Genomic DNA, 23,180 nt, shown 5'->3' on the forward strand with positions numbered 1-23,180 from the left:
CCTTAAGCGAACATTCTGCAAGCCACCGTTGCATTTAGGTAAGCATCACAATAGGTTGTAAATGAGCCATAACCAGGACTAAGCCTTTTTTTTCTTTGAAATGTTCTTATTGTTGGCAGTGTGTAATCCATTCCGACTCTGGCATGCTGTAGCAGCACCTGAACATTCAGATCAGCCAATCTTTTCTAAAATATATTCAAAGTTAGAATGTTAAAGGAACAGTATGATCATGAACAAATATTCTTGTTTACAGGATTCTATTCACTTTTGCATGTTTTAAGATGCCAGCTTAATTTAATCAACAAGCAAAACTTCAACACGGTGCTGATGAATTACCATAACTAACAAAAGATATTTACTTGCTAATTCCATGAGCTGGCTGCATTTTTTTTCTAGTTTTATATTTTGAGGGTGGTTCCATTCCTCATATCTGAATGCACTGAGCCCTGAGTGGGAGGGAGCTCACAAGAGACAGGCTGTGGGAGTAAATAATAGCCATATGGCTATATAGTAAGGCAATGTGGTCACAGAGGTAGGTTGTTCAGCCAACTCTGTGAGGGGAGCAGGAACAGCTAGGACTATCCTTTTCTACCTTATAGTTTGAGTGCTTGATCCTGTTCCCATACAAGTCAATGTTAAAACTCCCCTTAGATTTCAGGATCTATCTCCAAATGATTTTCAGGCATAATATTCATCCAAAGGCTAAAAATATCAATAATATATGCCAACTACTTTGGTGATGAGGCCTACTTTTGAGATACAAAAATGTTATTTCTTTTGAGAAATTTAGAGACATTTCTAGTTACCTGTGAAATTATTTGTATGCAAGGAGTGGTATTAGTAGCACAGATTTAGTTAAAAGCTTCAGTTTCTCATAAGCAAAATCCTTACTTTACAGTTTTAGAAATTGCAAAGGCCAAAATATTTCATTGCTCAGTCAGGACCCGAAGTCAATAGGCATCTTTCCTTTGACTTCAGTGGGCTCTGAATCAACCCCCAGTGTTTTGGCAAATCAGAACACTGATGGGTGCCACACAGCAACTGGATTCTGAATTCAGAGTGAAGACAGATTTTAAAGCCAGAAGGGACCAATATAATCATCCAGTCTGACCTCCTGCAGAACACAGGCCATAGAGCCTCACACAGTAACTGCTGAATCAAGCCTACAAGTTCTTTGAGCTATTGTGTATCTTTTACAAAGACATCTATTCTTAATTTAAGGACTTCAAGTGATGGAGATTCCACTACATCACTAGGAACTTTGTTCCAATGGTTAATTATCCTTGCAGTTAAAAATGTGGACCTTATGTCTTTTCCATCTCCCAACCATTTTGGTATGCCTTTTTCTGCTAGATTAAAGAGCTGTTCTCTCTTCTCTTTGTCTTTGGATATATGACCATGAATTTGTCTGTATTAAGATGTATGTTGTTCAAACGAATCCACCTTCCCAAACACTGGACAGCATAACTGACCTGTCCCCATCAGTTACCACTCTACCAATGTGTATGTCATAGGCAAATTTTACCAACAATGATTTTATATTTTCTTCCACATCACTGATAAATATAACAAATAGCATTGGCTTTACACAGATCCCTGTGTGGATCCCTCTAGAAACACCCTGACTGTGGATAGGGAATCCCCATCCAATTACAAATAAACTAGATATCTTTTTTGGTAAAATTACAAGTTTGGTTGCTTAAGGTAATAGTGTTGACTTAATATACTTAGACTTCTGAAAGATTTTTGACTTGGTACCACATTTTGATTAAAAACTAGAATATAAAAATATGGCATGTGTTACATTGGCTAGCCTGATAGGTTTCGAAATGTAATTGTAAAATGAGGAATAATCATCAACTGGGGGCATTTCTAGTGGGGAGCTGCGGGGATTGGTTCCTGTCCTTAGTTATTTATCATTTTTATCAGTGCCCTGGAAGAAAAACATAAAATCAGCACTGATAAAGTTTGCACATGACACAAAAATTGGGGCAGTGGTAAATAATGAAGAGAACAGGTCACAGATTCAGAGCAATCTGGATTGCTTGGTAAACTGGGCATGAGCAAACAATGTAAACATCTAGGGACAAAGAATGTAAGCTATATGTACAGGATGGGGTACTCATTCTTAGGAAGCAATGCCTGAAAGAGATTTGGGAGTTGTGGTGGATAATCAGCTGAATAATGAACTTCCAATATGGCATTGTGGCCCGAGAGCTAATGCGATCCTGGAATTCTGTCAGAGGGTGTGGCTCCTCTCTGCATAGACTCCTGTGGTTGTGCCTCCACCGCAGGGCCGGTGCAACCCATTAGGCGACCTAGGCTGTTGCCTAGGGCACTAGCATTTGGGGGGTGGCATTTCGGGTCCTTCAGCGGCGACCATGGCGGCTGGATCTTCAGCCGCCCCGGTCGTCATCGGCATTTAGGCAGAGGGAGCTGTGGCAGGGGGGCGCAGGGAGGGCTGCCTGCAGCAAGTAAGGGGGGGCCACGCAGGGGAATCCCCGCCCCAGCTCACCTCTGCTCCGCTTCCTCCCCTGAGCACGCCGCCCTGCTCTGCTTCTCTCCCTCCCAGGCTTGCGGCACCAAACAGCTGATTGGCGCCGCAAGCCTGGGAGACGGGAGAAATGGAGCGGTGATGGCATGCTCGGGGAGGAGGCGGAGCAGAGGTGAGCTGGGGCGGGGAGCTGCCACACGGCTTCCCAGGCCGGGGGGAGCTGCTGCGGGGGGGGGGGGGTGTCTCAGGGCGGAGAGCTGCCACAGGGCACTGGGGGGGGCGCAAGGTGGAAGTTTTGCCTAGGGCGCGAAACATCCTTGCACCCGCCCTACTCCACCGTGTCCTTTTACTTTGTGTTCCCTCTATCAATTTCATCACATTCCTTGTGTAACAGCCTATTTAGAATATTCAGCTAGTTTTTGGCCCTCTCACCAGAGCTTGGGAAAGACAGGGGGTGGAGTAACAGAAGAATACCTGTTCTGAGCCGCTGTCTGGCTAAGCTCAGCTAACCCTGTTCCTCCCTCTCTCCTTCCTTCCACATCCTTCCTGTGCTGCCTCTTATCAGCCCAGGGCTGATGGGGTAATTGGCTCAGCTGGGCAGCCTGAGTAATTACCCCTGTCAGCTTCTTACTGGGGAACTAATTACTATTAGTGTGATCAGAGTGCATGCTCACCTGTTTGTGCCCTGCACTCTGTCATAGATGTATAAACAGGAGAATTTCAAGTAATAGTAGAGAGATTATTTTACCTCAGTATTTGTCACTGGTGTGACTGCTACTGGAATACTCGGTCCAGTTCTGGTGCCCACAATTCAAGAAGAATGTTGATTAATTGGAGAGGATTCAGAGAAGAGTCACAAAAATGATTAAAGGATTAGAAAACATGCTTATAGTTACAGACTTAAAGAGCTCAATCTATTAATTTAGCAAAGAGAAGATTAAAGGGGTGACTTGATAACAATCTGAAAGTATCAACATGGGAATCAAATTTAATAATGGGCTCTTCAGTCCAACAGAGAAAGGTGTAACAATCGAATGGCTGGAAGCTGAAGCTAGACAAATTCAGACTGGAAATGAGATGTAAGTTTTTAACAGTGAGGGGAATTAATCATTGGAACAACTTACCAAGGACCATGGATTCTTCTTCACTGAAAATGTTTAAATCAAGATTGGATTTTTTTTTTTTTTTTAAAGAGATCTGCTTTAGGAATTATTTTGGGGAAATTCTATGGCCTGTCAGGCTACATGATCACAATGACTCCTTCTGGCCTTGGAGTCTATGAAGATATGAATTATTTTTAGAGATCTAGCAGTTAACTATTTTAATCCATGTAATAAAGAATACATTAAAAAAATGAACATTGTACAAAATAAGTGTCATGCAGAACTACGACCATCCTTTTAATTCTTTTCTGATTGCATCCCATGTCAGCCTTTCCATGATTTTGCTTAGGATCTATGAGAGGCTAGCTGGCCTATAGTTACCCAGGTTATCATATTTACCCATTTAAAACCATGGTACAACAATATTTTTTTCCAGTCCTCTGAGTATATTAGTGTCTCCTTAGGGCCAATTGATCACAGGTCCCACAAATAGGTGGACATATGTGACACCAATGTAATACCAGCATCTTGGAGAATTCCTGAATGAGTAACTCTGCAAGAGTTACATTTAGACGCTCTTTACAAAATATGGTTCTCACCAGGCACCAGTGCAAAGCTGACTGGGCAATATTTTTGGTTATTGGGTATCTAAAAGACTATATATTAGACTGGTTTGGGAGATGGTTGCTATTAAATCTTTCTTATGATGGGCAAATTCAATCATTAGTGGCATCTCTGGAACATTAGACTTTGAAAATATCACTTCAAAATGTGGGAATTATCTTGGAATCATTCCAATAGTTCAGCTTCCATAGAAATCAATAGCAATTTTGACTGTGGATCAATAATTCTGCACATACTCAATAAGGGGTTATTTTTGCCTGCATAGCAAGAAGAAAGCACACCCAAAAGCAAAATGCAGATTTTTTGCATGATCAGGATCATCTCACCCTAATTTTTTTTTTCTCTTAGGCATATTGCGTATTTGAAGCTAGCTTTTTGACATAGTCCCATTATATTTGAAATTATATTGTTGTCTAGCAAACACCACAATACATTGCCAGTGCAACAATCATATGTAATAATGTAACATCAAATGGGAAAAATAATCTGTAGAAACACTTTCCCCACTTGTGGGGAAAAGCTTAATTGCTCCTGTATCTCAATTGCTTGCAGTTCACAGAAGGCAAAAGCTGAATCAAAAGCAGCTGTTCAGATAGATGAAAGTTTTCTGATCACCAAATCAGATCTCATTACATTTCAGTTAGAATTCTATTGGGGTTTGTGAAATATTTATTGACAAAATACACACTGCTGTATTAAGCTTCAGCTCAAAATACCCAGGAACAGTTTTTAAATTTAGGAAGAGATGTCTATTAGTATTAGAGAAAACAGAGCATGTGGGAAGTGTGTAAGAGTGATATTTGCATTTAGCTGAATAGCTGTACTGTAATTCAGATTGGAAAAGCTGGTGCTTGAGGTCAGGCACTGTTGATCACATTATATGGTGTGATATAATCATTAAACAATCATAATAAAAACAATAGATTGCAGTGTGGGGAGCATAGCCCCCAAGAAAAGAACATTTACAGCCTTCTAATATTGTATATATTAAACCAAAAGAGATGTTCCCATTGGATAGGGTTTGAATGATTTGACAGATATCTGAACAAATTTGACAGATATCTGAACAAGCCTTCATGGTTTGGAGAGAATTTAGACAAAAGATAATTTCATCACAGGCCAGCTTGAAGTGGAAATAGAATGGAAGATCAAACGGCAAGCTGGTGAAACTCATCACAATTCAGAATTTGCCTACTGTGATCCAGATCCCATAATGACTGAAACAGTGGAGAGGTGGACATGTGCAGAAGGGCAGATTCAGTCATAAGCAGTGCTCTCTCTCCCCATCATAGGCTGGTCACTGCCGGTCACCTTTGCTGCTTATCTAATTAGTCCTCTGGTTGTGCAAAATGGCTGCTGTACACCAGGTTTTCCTCCAGTAGTGGAGGAGGAAGATCCATCTACCCACACCCAATCTCCTTCCACAGTTATTTATCCCTTAAGAGCTAAAACTAAAAAATTTTAAAAAGTCAGCTTTTGATATGTGTGAGATGACACACATTGGAATCCTGGCACAAAGGTGTGGCTACATATATACATAATAACCCTGTGCACTGGTTGTGGTGCACAACAGCACCACACAGTAGGATAATCACCACTGTGGCCTTCTGAGGAATCTAGACATCTATGCTATTTTCGACCCAATGAGAAAAAGATGATGGTTAATGATAGATTCTGCCACCCTCATTCACAGCACTTTACTTCTCAAGTAGCTTCAGTTAATTAAGTGGGAATAATGGAGTAATACTCAATGTGAATCAGGGGGGCAGAACTAAGCCCAGAGTAAGTACTATGAAAAAATTAAATATATGAACAAGCTATATTTTATTTTACACTAGGAGGTTGCTATGTGCAACAGTTCAACCCCAACACACTAGCCACTTTAAGCTCTGAATTATTTCTTCATGCAAAACTCACTGATTAAACACCTATTCAAAAAGTCTGGGATCAGGGATAAATTGATAAGAGGAAAATTAGACGCTACTTATCCATTTTAATTTTGTAACTGAGGCAGAACAAGTGCTTTCAGCATACTCTGTGTGTAGTATTTTAGTTCACTCCCCTACAAAGAGTTTTTCTAAAACAGCATCAGAGGGCCTGATCCAAAGCACTTTGAAATCAATGGAGCTTTTCCATTGATTTCAGTAGAGTTTGGATCAGGGTCATAGTCCCTTGGAAATCCAAAATTGGCTGGCAAACATTGGCATATGATGACAGCACCGTAAATACTAGGATACCCCCATCTATCTAGGGTGGCTGCTAATGTGCTCTAACAACTGTGTTAGTGCCAGGGTGTAGGCAGCCTGGCTTAAGGGCTAGCTCAGGCACAGGCTGAGGGTCAAGGCCATGACACAATTTCCAGGATTCAGGCCTTGCTGGAAAACCAGGAAATCAGGATTGAGAGGAAAAACTGGAGGGTAGGGATCAAGAGTTGGTTACCAAGAGTCAGGCCAAGTCTGCTACCAGGAGTCAGGTTCAAGCACTGGAACCAGTGGGCAGGAAACCAGGAGCTACTTACCAAGGGTCAGGATCCCAGGAGGTTTGGGTCAGAAGGAAGGAACAAATAAACAGCACACTAGTGGCAGAATGTAGCCCATCTGCACAGACAACTTCCTGCTTCCTCCTCTTACTTAAATAGGGGCTGTGGCCCAATCAGAGTGGAGGGGTCTGGCTTAAGTAGGGGCTGTGACCCAATCAGAGGGTAAGGGTGGGGCTTGTGCCCCAGTTGGATTTCATTGACCCCAGTCCCAGGTGCTGTCTGTGAGCTGACAAGTGAAAGATTAGAGAGTGTGATGATTTCCAAGACCCCCATAGACCCAGGTTCAAGACCCAGAGGGGCTGATGAATTGTTACAGAAAGTTAATGTGCTAAACAAGCAATTCAGTGATACTGTAAAGTATGCCAGTTAAGGTCCACTTTCATCTCATGGTTATCTGAAATTTTAAAGTAATTTAGAGCTATGTTACACATTTCAGTCAGTGGTGAGAAATCAATATTTTGCCAGCCATGAAATCACATGCAACTCAGTGACATTTCTAGTTGGGGACAGCACATCTTTCAAAGGCGTCAGAGAAAAAACATGTAAAATGTCATAGAATTTATACAGAAACCAAATTACATGCATTTGATTCATCTGGAAAATAATAAATTGGAAAAATACCAAAAGCTTAAACTAAACTAACGTGGAGTAGCTTTAATAGATACACTGGCCTTGTAGTTTCCTGTGACCTTTTAAATCACACTGTGTAGTAAACTAGGGTCCCAAAGTTATGAATTATTCCTATTTAAGAATTGCCCAGGCATCATGGCCTTTGGAAAAGATAGAAAAGAGTGTTAAGAGAATAAAAACCACAGGTCTAACAGCTAGATTTCTTCAGTGGTCTAAGGAAACTCCGAGTAGCTTCCGCCTTTCTCAACAGTGTACCACTGGTGCACCTAGAGACTTCCTTTTCCCCCCTGACTGTAAACAAGTAAATTAATTAAAAATCATATCAAATTAATATCAAACATTGATTTTTGTGTGACGTGCCAGATACAGTAGTAAAATAGGGGATGTGATTGAATATAATATTGCAATTAAAATGTATGTAAAAGGGTAGTAAACTATAAATGATACAGCTTTGGGACACCCTGTTAGGAAAGAAAGGGGTTGCACTCATACTAATTTCTTTTAGTTTAAGAAATAAGGATTAAGTTTAATGTTTGCAATCAAACATGCTTATGCTATCAAGTTAGTGAAATACATCTGTGCTGAAAGAGGCAGTAAAAAAAGGAACTGAAACCAAATAGTGTGTTTGTAAGGACGCTTGACCACAGAGTGGAACAATCAGAAATGCAACTGTTCGGTTAATAAGGCATAGACTCAGCTCAGCCGTACATATCAAGGTCCCTCCCACCATTGTTAGAGCAGGGAGAATAGAAATGAAAGATTTATACAGCTGGTCTGACCTACTGGAGAATAACAGTTCTTGAAGTGACTTTGTGTGTACAATGGACTGTTAAAACACATTTAAAGAGCATTAAAGAATGAGGAGGAACTTTGTATAAACTTTTATATGCACTGTGACAAAGTTCCTCCTCTATCTTGGTGGGTCCCGTGCTTATGGCAGACTTTCTTGCCTCAAAGATTCACCATGTGGATTGGGGAACAGCCCAGAGACCTTCCCCTCTGGGAGAACCCACAGTCCAGGTCAATTGGGAGGTTTGGGGGGAACCCAGGCCCACCCTCTAGTCCGGGTTCCAGCCCAGGGCCCTGTGGACTGCAGCTGTCTATAGTGCCTCCTGTAACAGCTGCATGACAGCTACAACTCCCTTGGCTACTTCCACATGGCCTCCTCCAAACACCTTCCTTAGTCTCACCACAGGACCTTCCTCCTGGTGTCTGATAACGCTTGTGCTCCTCAGTCCTCCAGCAGCACACCCTCTCCCTCTCCCTCTCCCTCTCCCTCTCCCTCTCCCTCTCAGCTCCTTGCGCCTCTTGCTCCCAGCTCCTCACACTCCCACCACAAACTGAAGTGAGCTCCTTTTTTAAAACCCAAGTGCCCTGATTAGCCTGCCTTAATTAATTCTAGCAGCTTCTTCTTAATTGGCTCCAGGTGTCCTAATTAGCCTGCCTGCCTTAGCTGGTTCTAGCAGGTTCCTGATTACTCTAGTGCAGACCCTGCTCTGGTCACTCAGGGACAGGGCTGGCTCTGGCTTTTTTGCTGCCTAAGGCAAAAAAAACCTCCTACCGCCCTCCCCCACCCCAGTGCGGCATGGGAGGGCGCCGAGCCCGGCCGCGGGCCGCTCTCCCCAACCGGCCAGACCGCCGGGAGGAGGGCAGCGAGCCGGCCGGGGCTCCACTCTCCCTGGCGGCCAGAGCGCCGGGGGGAGGGCAGCGAGCCGGCCGGGGCTCCACTCTCCCTGGCGGCCAGAGTGCCAGGAGGAGGGCAGAGAGCCCGTCCGGGGCTCCACTCTCCCCAGCGGCCAGAGCGCCAGAGGGAGGACGGCGAACCCGCCGCGGCTCCGCTCTCCCCGGCGGCCAGAGCACCAGGGGAGAGCGGCGAGCCCACTGCGGCTCCTCTCTCCCCGGTGGCCGGAGTGCCGCGCCGCGCTGCCCCCCTCCAGGTGCAACCCCAAGCACAAGCTTGGTGGGCTGGTGTTGGAGCCGGCCCTGCTCAGGGAACAGAAAACTACTCATCCAGTGACCAGTATATTTGCCCTCTACCAGACTCCTGTACCCCACTGGTCTGGGTCTGTCACAGCACTTTACACTGTACAATTCAGCAGCTAGCTGAGAGTTGATGGAGAATCTGCAACTTGAGCAGGCATAACTGTGAAGCTGGCCAAGGCATATACCATAATGGGCCCCTGGAAAGCAATTTATAGAGGTAAATTGCTAACTGGAGGAAGCCAGCTGGTGTTCAACATATGTCCCAAGCTGGCTATGTCAGCCTTGATGGAGCCCTATGCATAACTGACAGTATGAACCAAAGGCTGCGAACCAAAGTAGGCCCGGGCTTGGCAAAATAGTAACACATCAGGTATTGGCTAACTAAGTAAGCACATTCATGACTGGAGAAGATGGTACTTATGAATGAGCAATAGCTGCTTCACAGTGAAGATCAAAGTGCCAGGAGCTTCCCCAATAAATTCAATTTTTAACTCCCCTTTAACTTTTCTGGCATACAAACAATCTTCCTGAATTTTTGCATGCAGCATCTCATTGTAGGGAAGAGTTTTCCAGAAAGTTTTGCAAACTTTCAACATACGTTTTAAAGTTCTGTTTTGAATTCAGATGATTATTCAGCATTCACACATCTATCCTGGAGTAAAAGCAATGTTATAGAAAATTACCCTATCAAAAATATTGTTTCTGAATAATTTTTCACAGTAGGTTTTAAATGACTCATGTACTAAAGGATTTAAATAATGCTGTATTTATTAAATTAACATGATAGTTGTTGGCTTTTAGTTTGGTGCTAATTTATCCACAGCTGTCAACAACAATAAAGGACAGTTTCAATTATCCCTCTAAACCATACACATTTTTTTTAAGCATTTATGATTTTCATTTTATTTACAAAAAGTGTGCAACCACATCTGGCAAAAAAAAAAGTCTGTAAATAGTCAGTTAAAGGTTCCTGACTTCCCCACTGTTGTACAAATCTTCATTAATCATTGTCACGCTGCATGAAACCATACAAAAAATTAGGTAGGAAGAATATAATCACCTCAATTATACCTTCTCCTCTTTGTGTAAATTAGATCAGCTTAAAATAGCAGGGAGGAATTGGTTGTGAATCTGAACATGGAAGGTAATTTAGGTGCAAGTGATCATGAAATGATAGATTTCGTGATTCTAAGGAAAAGAAGGAGTGAGAGCAGCAGAACAAGGACAATGGACTTTAAAAAAAGCAGACTTTAACAAACTCACAGAACTGATTGGTAGGGTCTCATGGGAAGAAAATCTAAGGGAAAAAGGAGTTCAGGAGATCTGGCAGTTTCTCAAAGATACAATATTTAAGGTACATCAACAAACTATCCCAATACAAAGAAAAGATAGGGATAATAGTAAGAGGCCAATCTGGCTATATAAGAAGTTCTTTAATGACACTGAAAATTAAAAAAGAATCCTGCAAGAAATGGCAACATGGACAAATTCTTAAGAATGAGCAACAGCAATTTATGAGCAATAATAAAAGTTTCTATAAATACACTAGGAGCAAGAAAAAGTTGAGGGAAAGTGTAGGTCCTCTACTTAGTAGGGAAGCAGAGCTAATAATGGATGACATCAAGAAGGCTAAGGTGTTTAATGCCTATATTGCATCAGTCTCCTCTAAAGAGGTTATTTGTGACCAGATGTTTAACACAATTAATATTACCAACAAGGGGGAAGAATAGTGAAAGAATAGAATAAGATATACGTATTCAGTTTGGCAGGGCCTGATGAAATTCACCCTAGGGTACTTCAGAAACTAGCTGAAGTAATCTTGGAATTATTAGTGATTATCCTTGAGAATTCAAGGACAGGCGAGGTCCCAGAGGACTGTAGAACAGTAAACATAGTACCAGTTTTTAAAATGTGGAACAGATGACAGCAGAAACTATAGACTGGTCATACTAATTTCGATTTCTGGAGAAATATTGGAACAAATTATTAAATAATTTGTAAGCACCTAGATAATAGTAGGGTTATAAGTAATAGCGCACATGGATCTATCAAGAATAAATCATGCTAAACCAACCAAATTTTTTTCTTTCTAGGATTGGCCTAGTGGATAAGGGTTAAGCCATAGATGTGATATATCTTGATTTTAGTCAAGCTTTTGACACAGTTCCACATGACACTCCCACAAGTAAACTAGGGAAGTGTCTAGATGAAATTACTATAAGGTAGGTGCACAACTGGTGGAAAAACATTCTCAGAGAGTACTTATCAATAGTTTGCTGTCAAAATAAGGGCAGGGAAATATCTAGTGGGGTCTTGCAGGGATCTGTCCTATGCAACATTTTCATTAATGACTTGGATAATCAAGTGGAGAGTATACTTATAAAATTTGCAGATTACAGCAAGCTGAGAAGGGTTGCAAGCACTTTGGAGGACAGGATTAGAATTCAAAATGACCTTGACAAATGGGAGAATTGGTCTGAAATCAATAAGATGAAATTCAATAAAGGCAAGTGCAAAGTACTACACTTAGAAAGGAAAAATCAAATACACAAATACAAAATGGGAATAACTGACTAAGCAGCAAAACTTTATTAAAAAATCTGGAGGTATAGTGGATCATATTTTGAATATAAGCCAACATGATGACGTTGACTGTTGAAGCAGTCTCCAGCTTTTGCTATTTGGGTTCTATACTCACCAGTTCTTCCAAGTCTCATATGGAGGTTCTTCACTGGGTTGGCATCACAGCATTTGCTGTAGGTTGATTATAACAAATATGGAATCAACAGGGGGGAGGGGAGGGATAGCTCAGTGGTTTGAGCATTGGCCTGCTAAACCCAGGGTTGTGAGTTCAATCCTTGAGGGGGCCACTTGGGGATCTGGGGCAAAATCAGTACTTGGTCCTGCTAGTGAAGGCAGGGGGCTGGACTCGATGACCTTTCAAGGTCCCTTCCAGTTCTAGGAGATGGGATATCTCCATTAATTATAAAATTATTATAATTATAATAATCTTGTCACAACAACCAAGTTCAGGATCTATTCGAGATGTATCTTCCCTACACTGCTGTATGGTTTGAAACATGGGCACTATGCTGCTCACACTGGGCAAAGCTGGAGGCTTTCCAAACAAAATCCCAACATCGCATAATGGGCATAAAGTGGAATGACTTCATTCATAATGAAGACATTTATGGTCACTCCAGTCTACAGACTACTGGGGCCATTGTACACAGCTGGAGTCTTACGCTTTTCAGATATGTCGCCAGAATGCCGCAAGATGTTCTGGGGATGGGGAATGCCATTCTCCAGGTGTCTTGTAACATACAGAATAAAATTCAACCAATCAGGAGATGGAGGCAGCCTACTAGCAGACCCTCTATTACATGGATCTGAGCCAATGTTGGACTTTCAGCCCATCAAGCACAGGAACAAATGGCGAACGATTGCTATGACTGACCGTTCGGCTAAGCGTTGAAGAGGAATATGATTCAGTTGTGAAAAAGGTAATATCATTCAGGAGTATCATATGTAAGACACAAGAGGCAATTGTCCCTTTCTTCTTGGTATTGATGGGGCCTCAGCTGGAGTATTGTGTCCACTTTTGGGCACCACTCTTTAGAAAAAGATGTGGAAAAAATTAGAGATAGTCCAGAGGAGAGCTACAAAAATGATGAAATGTTTAGAAACCTGAATTATGAGAGAAGGTTAAAAAAAACTGGACATTTAAACTTGGGGGAAATAAAGACCAAGGGAGAACTTGATAACAGTCTTTGAATATGTAAGACAAGAAGTAATTAGCTTAATCTGCAGCTAGGGAGATTTAGTTTAGATATTAGGAAAACATTTCCAACTATAAGCATAGTTACGTACAGGAATAAATTAGCAAGGGAGGTTGTGGAATCCCCATCACTGGAGATTTTTAAGAACAATTTAGACAAACACCTGTCAGTGATGGTCTAAAGAGATAGACTAAATGACCTCTATAGATCCCTTCCTGTTCTACATTTCTATGACTGTGACTCTGACATATGGTAGAACAAGGGAGTTTACATGTGTATAAAGGGATTTAATTTATTACACCTAATGCACCACTTCTGGATTTGACCATACATCCCATTTGAAGAATGGTGTCTTCTGCAAGAGTAGTTTCACTTCTAACTCAGTGCTGGAGTACCAGTGAAATCTGTCTCAGAGGAAAAAGTGTCACCTACTAAATCAATACTATTTTCCAGATCATTTGTGTTTTCCCTCCTAATTCTTATCATTATTTTTATTTGTATTATCATAGTGCCTAGGAGCCCTAGTCATGGACCAGGACTCCATTGTGCTAGGTGCTGTACAAACAGAACAAAAAAAAGTCTCTGCTCCAAAGAGTTTACAGTCTAAGACTGTACAGACTATGACAAGAGACAACAGATCTCCCATTGTAATAATGTGACACAGAAATAGAAATTTGCTCATGCGCACTAATATTTTAGAATTATTATACTTCACATCAGAATTATTCTACTTTACTTTAAAAAAGCAGTAGCAAGCAGGTATGTTTCGCTCACACTGAGTTGTGAATTCTACTAGCCTTTGGTATATAAGAATGATAGAATCATAGGACTGCAATGGACCTTGAGAGGTCATCTAGTCCAATCCCCTGCAGTCATGGCAGGACTAAGTATTATCTAGGTAAGAACAATCTTACCAGTCTAGGTACCTTGTGGCCCTGATTTGTTCTGATCTTGGAGGCGTGATCTTGGAGATGTTTACCTCATTGTGGTAGCAGTTCTCCAGTCCTGATGACATTCCATATGGAATGTCATTATTCTATCCTGATCCCTCACTCATTCAGACTTGGTAGTATTCTTTATCGCTGAGCAACTGCTTATCGAATCCTTCAATGAAGGTATTCTGGGGGAAGAAAGTAGAGGGATTTGGTCAGAGTCTCAATAGTTTGAGCCCTTCTTTTTTTCTTTCCAGTTTTACTTTTCATAGACTTTTATAGGGTCTCACAAATTCATTCATAACTGTGTGGAACAGGGTGGTGGGGAATAGTGGGCAGCCCAGGTTTCAAAGTGAATTTAGTGCTTGTGAAGGTGCCAGCCTCACAGCCCTGGCAAATTAAACCTTCCATTTAACTAAAGAACACATATGGCACAAATAAGAGTTCATACTGCACCATAAATGTGGTTCAGAGCTGGCCACCTGGCACAACATCTCTAGTTTGGACTCCCTAGTGAAAAGGCAATTCATTTTCTAACTGAAGACCATTATTCTGAGAACAGCAAGGCTTCAAATTGTGGTGATGTTTTCATGATGTTGACACCTGTTTTTGTAATGTTGACACCTGGAAGTGTGCTGAGACTCAACTTATTTCATCCAGGCTACATAGCCATCATACACTGAGAACATTTGGTCACCCCAGGCTATTCTGGATTTGAACTTAATGGTGAGAGAATATATATTGCATTATCAATCCTCAGTATCAGCTAGTCCCCATTTAAAAGCTAACTCAACCCCACCAGACCAATGTTAGTCTTCTATACTTATGAAGCATAGTCAAATAACTTTATAGCTATAATCTGTAATAATGAATATTCAGAATAATACATATTGGAGGAGAAGGTTAAAGGACTAAAGACCCAAGTATCAACCCTGCATTGCATCAGAGAAAATGAAGATTTTTTGGATAGAAGTCAGTGTTTGGTACTGCAGGCACAGCATGCTTAAGAATCAGAGAGGGCAGTGCGAAATGGGGAAGAAAATTGGCAACATGTGACCTCCAGAAGAAGAAAGAGGAGAACCCATGTATCCTCAATTCAGATAGAGGTAAGAAAGCATTTTCAGGCTATCTGCACAGGTAATACTGTGGAGAATGATTTGGAAGAGTCATCTGAGAGAAGGGATCAGAAGGAGACCCCCATCTACTGGAAGGCATGGGATGCATTGTCCTAAGGATGGGGATTCCATGACCACCACTCCCAAGAGGAGGAGATGGGTGATGCTGGTTGGGGACTCCCTCATAAGGGAGACGGCATCATCTATCTGCCGTCCAGACTGGGAGACTCAAGAAGTGTGCTGCTAGTCTGGAGCTAGAATTCATGATGTGACAGAGTGTCTTCTGAGACTGATCAAGCCTTCAGACCACTACCCCTTCCTACTTCTCCATGTGGGCACCAATGATATTGCCAAGAATGACCTTGAGTGGGTCACTGCAGACTATGTGGCTCTAGGAAGAATGATAAAGGAGTTTGAGGTGCAAGTCATATTCTTGTCCATCCTCTCTGTTGAAGGAAAAGGCCAGGTAGGGACCATCGAATTGTGGAGGTAAATGTGTGGTTATGCAGGTGATGTTGGAGAGAGGATTTTCGATTCTTTGACCATGAGATGTTGTTCCAGGAAGAAGGATTGCTAGGAAGAGACGGGATCCACCTAAGAGAGGGAAGAGCATCATCACAGGCAGGCTTACTAACCTAGTGAGGAGGGCTTTAAAATAGATTCACAAGGGGATAGTGACCTAAGCCCAGAGGTAAGTGGGGAAATGGGATATTGGGAGGAAACTCAAGGAGGAGTGTGCAACACGGGAGGCCTCCTGATTCATACTGAGAAAACAGGGCAATCAGCTAGTTGTCTTAGGTGCCTGTACATGAATGCAAGAAGGAAACAAGCAAGAAGAATTGGAAGTCTTTTCACAGCCAAGGAATTATGATGTGATTTGAAGAACAGAGACTTGGTGGGGTAACTCACATGACTGGAGCACTGTCATGAATGGGTATAAACTGTTCAGGTAGGACAGGCGAGGGAGAAAAGGTGGAGGAGTTGCACTGTATGTAAGAGAACAGTATGATTGCTCAGAGCTCCAGTATGAAACTGGAGAAAAGCCTGTTGAGAGTCTTTGGATTAAGTTTAGAGGTGAGAGCAACAAGGGTGATGTTGTGGTGAGCATCTGCTATAGACCACCAGACCAGGAGGATGAGATAGATGAGGCTTTCTTCGGCCAACTAACAGAAGTTTCCAGATCACAGACCCTGGTTCTCATGGGGGACTTCAAACTCCCTGACATCTGCTGGGAAAGCAATACAGCAGTGCACAGACAATCCAGGAAGTTTTTGAAGAGTGTTGGTGACAACTTCCTGGGGCAAGTGCTGGAGGAACCAATGAGGGGCCATGCTCCTCTTGACCTACTGCACACAAATAGGGAACAATTGGTAGTGGAAGTAGAAGTGGGTGGCAACCTGGGCAGCAGTGACCCTAAGATGGTTGAGTTCAGGATCCTCACAAAAGGAAGAAAGGAGAGCAGCAGAATACAGACCCTGGACTTCAGAAAAGCAGACTTTGACTCTGTCAGGAAACTGTGGGCAGGATTCCCTGGGAGGCTAATATGAGGGGGAAAGAAGTCCAGAAGATCTGGCAGTATTTTAAAGAAGCCTTATTGAAAACGCAAGAACAAAGCATCCTGATGTGCAGAAAGAATAGCAAATATGGCAGGTGACCAGCTTGGCTTAACAGAGAAATCTTCGGTGAGCTTAAACACAAAAAGGAAGCTTACAAGAACTGGAAACTTGGACAGATGACTAGGGAGGAGTATAAAAATATTGCTTGAACATGCAGGGCTGTAATCAGTAAGGCCAAAGCACAATTGGAGTTGCAGCTTGCAAAGGATGTGAAGGGTAACAAGAAGGATTTCAACAGGTATTTTAGCAAAAGGAAGGTGGTCAGGGAAAGTGTGGGACCCTTACTGAATAGGGGAGGCAACCTAGTGGCAGATGATGTGGAAAAAGCTGAAGTACTCAATGCTTTTTTTGCCTCAGTCTTCACAGACAAGGTCAGCTCCCAGAGTACTGCACTGGGCAGCACAGTATGTGGAGGAGGTGAGCAACCCTCAGGGGTGAAAGAACAGATTAAGCACTATTTAGAAAAGTTGGACATGCTGACGTCCATGGGTCCGTATCTAATGCATCTGAGGGTGCTGAGGGAGTTGGCTGATGTCACTGCAGATCCATTGGCCATTATTTTTGAAAACTCCTGGTGTTTGAGGGAGGTCCTAGATGACTGGAAAAAGGCAAATATAGTGCCCATCTTTAAAAAAGGGAAAAAGGAGTATCTGGGGAAATACAGACCAGTCAGCCTCACCTCAGTCCCTGGAAAAATCATGGAGCAGGTCCTCAAGGAATCAATTTTGAAGCACTTGGAAAAGAGGAATGGGATCAGGAACAGTAAACATGGATTCATGAAGGGCAAGAAATGTCTGACCAACCTGATAGCCTTCTATGATGAGATAACTGACTCTGTGGATATGGGGAAAGCAGTGGACATAATATACCTTTACTTTAGCAAAGCTTTCGATACAGTCTCTCACAGTATTCTTGCTAGCAAGTTAAAGAAGTATGGATTGGGTGAATGGACTATAAGGTGGATAGAAAGCTGGCTAGATCGTCGGGCTCAGCGGGTAGTGATCAATAGCTCGATGTCTAGTTGGCAGCCAGTATCAAGTGGAGTGCCCCAGGGGTCGGTCCTGGGGTTGGTTTTGTTCAACATCTTCATTAATGATCTGTGTGATGGGATGGATTGCACCCTCAGCAAGTTTGTGGATGACATTAAGCTGGGGGGAGAGGTAAATACGCTGGAGGGTAGGGATAGAGTCCAGAGTGACCTAGACAAATTGGAGGATTGGGCCAAAAGAAATCTGACGAAGTTCAACAAGGACAAGTGCAGAGTCCTGCACTTAGGACGGAAGAATCCCATGCACTGCTACAGGCTGGGGACTGACTGGCTAAGTGGCAGTTCTGCAGAAAAGAACCTAGGGATCACAGTGGACAAGAAGCTGGATATGAGTCAGCAGTGTGCCCTTGTTGCCAAGAAGGCTAACAGGATATTGGGCTGACTTAGTAGGAGCATTGCCAGCAAATCAAGGGAAGTGATTATTCCACTCTATTTGGCACTGGTGAGGCCACATCTGGAGAACTGTGTCCAGTTTTGCATCCCCCACTACAGAAAGGATGTGGACAAATTGGAGAGAGTCAGCAGAGGGCAATGAAAACGATTAGGGGGCTGGGGCACATGACTTATGAGGAGAGGCTGAGGGAACTTGGCTTATTTGGTTTGCAGAAAAGAAGAGCAGAGGGGGATTTGATAGCAGTCTTCAACTACCTGAAGGGGGGTTCCAAAGAGGATGGAGCTAGGTTGTTCTCAGTGGTGGCAGATGACAGAATAAGAGCAATAGTCTCAAGTTGCAGTGGGGGAGGTCTAGGTTGGATATTAGGAAAAACTATTTCAGTAGGAGAGTGGTAAAGCACTGGAATGAGTTACCTAGTGAGGTGGTGGAATCTTCAGCCTCAGAGGTTTTTAAGGCCCAGATTGACAAAGCCCTGGCTGGGATGATTTAGTTGAGGTTGGTCCTGCTTTGAGTAGGGGGTTGGACTAGATGACCTCCTGAGGTCTCTTCCAACCCTAACCTTCTATGATATATTTCACATTGATTTTTATCATTTTGAACAAAAAATGCTGCATTAGCAAGTCTATCGCTACATAGATAAAATGTATCTTTGTTTAAAATTATACTTACCTATGAAACAAAATAAAAGGATAATCTAAACTTATTTGCATCTACTGAGCTGTGACATCTAGTGGGAATGAATGATTGGGACTCAGCAATTCCACTGTCTGACAAACACAATTCCCATTAATGTTGGTACTTATTTTCAAACCTTTTAACCTATAAAACTTCAGAGGAAATATACAATTCTTGTGATAGTGGTCATCAACTCCTTATCTCAGATATTCATTCATATTTAATGGAACTTCAAAAGACATTTTTTACTTGATAGTCTGTAAAACGTATAATTTCTTAAGACTGGCTATTGCAGAGCTTTATAAGTTCTGAAAGTGTCTCTGATAACTTCCTTTAGTATCATCTTTCAGAAAATCTCCAAGTCATACACATTAGTATGACTGCTTCATTTACTAGATACTGCAGTGATGGATGCATAACAATAGCAAAGATCAGAAAGAGCTATAGACAAATAGACTGTGGAGACTGTAATGAAACTCTAACAAGTCAAAAGTGAGAGAAACTGTGTAAACACGTTGTTTTTTTTTCTTTATAAAGATAAACTGGCATCCTCTCAGCCCTAGAAAGAAGAGTGCCAATTAAACCTAGAAGAAAAGGCTAATTAAAGTGTGTAGGTAAAAGGATTCCAGTTAGAAGGCTGTGGGATCTTTAGGTAGTATGTGGATTAAGTAAAATACTAGTTTTCTACACGAGAAATTAATATAACAAAGCATTATTTTCTGTAACTATGCCATTTAAGTGTTTGTATCATTTCTGAAACATAATTTGCAAAATTTGCAAGTCTTCAAGAGACTTGTTACTCATTTTAATAAGATCTAATGACTGTGTACTTTAGCAGTAAATTAGGAGTGATTAAATAAGAATGTCAATGCAAGAATAACAACCAATATAAGGTTTGTACACTTGTAATTGTTACTTTAAAACAGATATTCTCTGTTCAACACATTCCTGTCTCTGATGGAAGTGTGACAGCATCATTTTTTTAAGATTGCAAATGAAAATCATTGACAGGATATGCAATATATGGCAATGACTCACAAATGGCTTCTGATTACTTAGATCGTTGACTCACTAGTTCGCTTGGGTCTACTGGGGAAGTATTACTTATGCTGGAGGAAAATAGTCCACTTAGCTCTGTGACTTCCTAGTGCCTCTCAGAAAAGTAACAGGTACACTGATGCAAAACAGCTCACTTAAAGTCTCTGGGCCTAATAGTTCTTCTCACTTAGGGCTTGATCTTGCAAAGTATGGGGCACTTTGACCCTGATCCAGCAAAGTACATAAGTCCGTACTTAACTTTAAGTAAGCATTTTGTTTCAACTTCTATTGCTGCTTTAATTTTCTCTCTGATAATCTGGAGTCAATTGAGAATCATTTTCTTTTTTCTTTTAACATATGAAAGTTGCCTTAAAGTTTGCACTAGTGAATAAAGGTCTTTATCAGCAGGAATGGTAGAGTATGCAAAAAAACAATATGGCCTCCCAATGTGCCTCATATTCCATCCTGGAAAGACCACCTTCAGAGTGAGGGAATTCTATTTTCATGCAAATTAAGTTCTTAACATTCAGATTAGTGTAACTCTTAACTTGGATGGAATTATTCACAATTTACACAACTGTAAATGCAATAGCTTTGGGGGCCCATTAATCCTGTGTTACCAGATTTGCCCATTAATTTGGGGTATGCTCATTTATTACGGTTATTCTTCTGGGGTGGGGGTTCTGTAATTCTGTCAATGTACTGATTGTGTCACTTGTGTTCTCATACGGAGCTCTACTTCTCCCTGCTTCAAGTTCCCTCCCAATAGAGCTATCTTGCAGGACCTAGGTTCCCCAGGGCTAGGTTCTTCCAGCCCCAGAATCAGATAAACAAACACACACACACACAACATGTCTGAGAGGACCGGGTTAATCAGCACTCCCAAGCTGACCCTATATATTTCCCTGGACTGAGGCCTAGTCTTCACTTACCGGCTGGTCCGGCGGCACGCCATCGATGTTCTGGGATCGATTTATCGCGTCTGGTTAAGACGCGATAAATCGATCCCGGAAGTGCTCACAGTCGGCGCCGGTACTCCAGCTCGCCGAGAGGAGTACGCGGCATCGACGGGGGGAGACTTCCTGCCGCGTCTGGACCGCGGTAAGTTCGGACTAAGGTACTTCGAATTCAGCTACGTTATTAACGTAGCTGAATTTGCGTACCTTAGTCCGATTTGGGGATGTAGTGGGGACCAGGCCTGAGTAGGCTGGGTTGAGCAGCATTTCCAAGCTGCCACCCTCATATGATTCGGCACATGCCTATCCCCACTTTCACGTTACAGTTGATCTGGTAGTAACCCACTTGATGAGCAAACCCCACAGGATTTTTGGGCTTTGCAGGGATCCTGTAGCTTAGATATGAGGAGCATTGCTGCAGAGTGAATGAGAAAACCAAAAAACACTCACGATGGGGACTTGGGAGGTTATCACTCTCAAAATAGCTATACTGGGGAGGAATAAAAGTATGGAAGACTAGTCCAATTAACCATTGTCTTCATCAACATCTTTGAAAGGCTAAAAAAAAGTTTCTTGTCTGTTTAAATTATACTATTCCACCCAGAGGGGTCAAGTACACGGTGAGTCAGACCTTGTTCAATAAATATGAACTATCCCAGAAAAAGAGGAGGCTTGCTCTTCCTTAGATTCATGCCAATTTGGATAGAGAAGGGACCTGCATGATAGTTTAAATCTGCAAGTAACCAGTGCCCTAGGCTGCAGAGGAAGGCGAAAAACTCACATGGTCTTTGCTTCATGACCCCAAATATAGCGATCAGTTAGACCTTGAGCATATGGGCATCAGAAACCTGAGAAATAATTCTCTGAAGTAACTCAGAGCCCTCCTTCGCTAGCGTCCCATCACCGGTCATTGGAGATATTTGCTGCTAGTGATCACATATCAGTTACATGCCATTGTAGGCAGTCTCATCATATCATCCCCTCCATAAAATTATCAAGCTCAGTCTTGAAGCCAGTTAGGTTTCTTGCCCCCACTGCTCCTTCTGGAAGGCTGCTCTAGAACTTAACTCCTCTGTTGGTTAGAAATCTTCACCTAATTTCAAGCCTAAAATAGTTAATGGCCAGTTTATATCCATGTATTATTGTGTCAACATTGGCACTTAATTTACATAACACACACTCACACACACACCCCGGTAGCCACTGACTGAAATTGACATGATTCTTTTGCGTTTCAGTGTTGCCCAACACTGAATAGCACTGGTGAAGCTGATCCCAGGTAGCATATTTTGTTTTGTAAACACTAGATGTTGGTGTTTCTGAAATAAAATATTGCAGAATTTCAGTTTCACTATTGCCCCTTCCTTCCTCCCCAAAATAAATATTTTTGGCTTTATTTTTTTTGTCCTGATTCAGGACAAAACTTCCCAAAACTCAAAAATCATCATGGATCAGAAATGTGTAGCTGCTCAGAAACTAACAGGAGTTGGCTCCAAACTGCTCTGTCTTCATCCCTTCAGAAAACACTTTTCTGCAAAACAACTTAGAGTTCATCCACACCACCAAAAGTGCGATATGAAGGTTATTGAGATGGGTGCATTGTGGGTCTGATCTCAAAACCCAATGAAACCGAAGACTTCCCATTCACTTTAGTGGGTGTTAGAGCAGATCCCATGTGTTTGAAGAACAAAGTTTCTGTAACCCACATTACAAGATCCTTATATCATTCCTCATTGATAGTGATTTCTGTGTAGTTTTCTAAAGTACTGAACACACTGACAGTGCTCAGCAAATTAATCAATAATAGCAGCAATTATTTCAGTGACATCCACAGACATATCACTAGATACTTTTATCCTGCTGTGTAGAATTTGGTATGCGGTATATTAAGGAGAAACTTCAGAGAGATACATTAAGGAAGGGACAAAGAGCCAGACTAACTCCATTGATTTCAGTGGAGCTACTTCAGATTTACATGGATGTATATTGGCTGAGCGCATAATTAAACAAAATGATTTCACTTTTATTTTAAGCAAGCAAGCTGTTGTAAAACTTATAGGCCTTAATTGCAGAGTAGCTGTGCATCAACTGATTCCAGGTTTTATTCTGGGTGCTCAGAACTCTCAAAAATCAGACTCTAAGGTTCTAGCTGGGGCTGGAAAAACACAAGAAGGTCATCTCATTGGAATCCAACAGGGGACTCATGTTCAGAAAGCAAAGGAAATGAGAGTGTTAACTAGTTTCAATACTACGT

Source organism: Chrysemys picta, chromosome 3, assembly GCF_011386835.1.
Source record: "Chrysemys picta bellii isolate R12L10 chromosome 3, ASM1138683v2, whole genome shotgun sequence".
In the NCBI taxonomy this organism is placed as follows: Eukaryota; Metazoa; Chordata; order Testudines; family Emydidae; genus Chrysemys; species Chrysemys picta.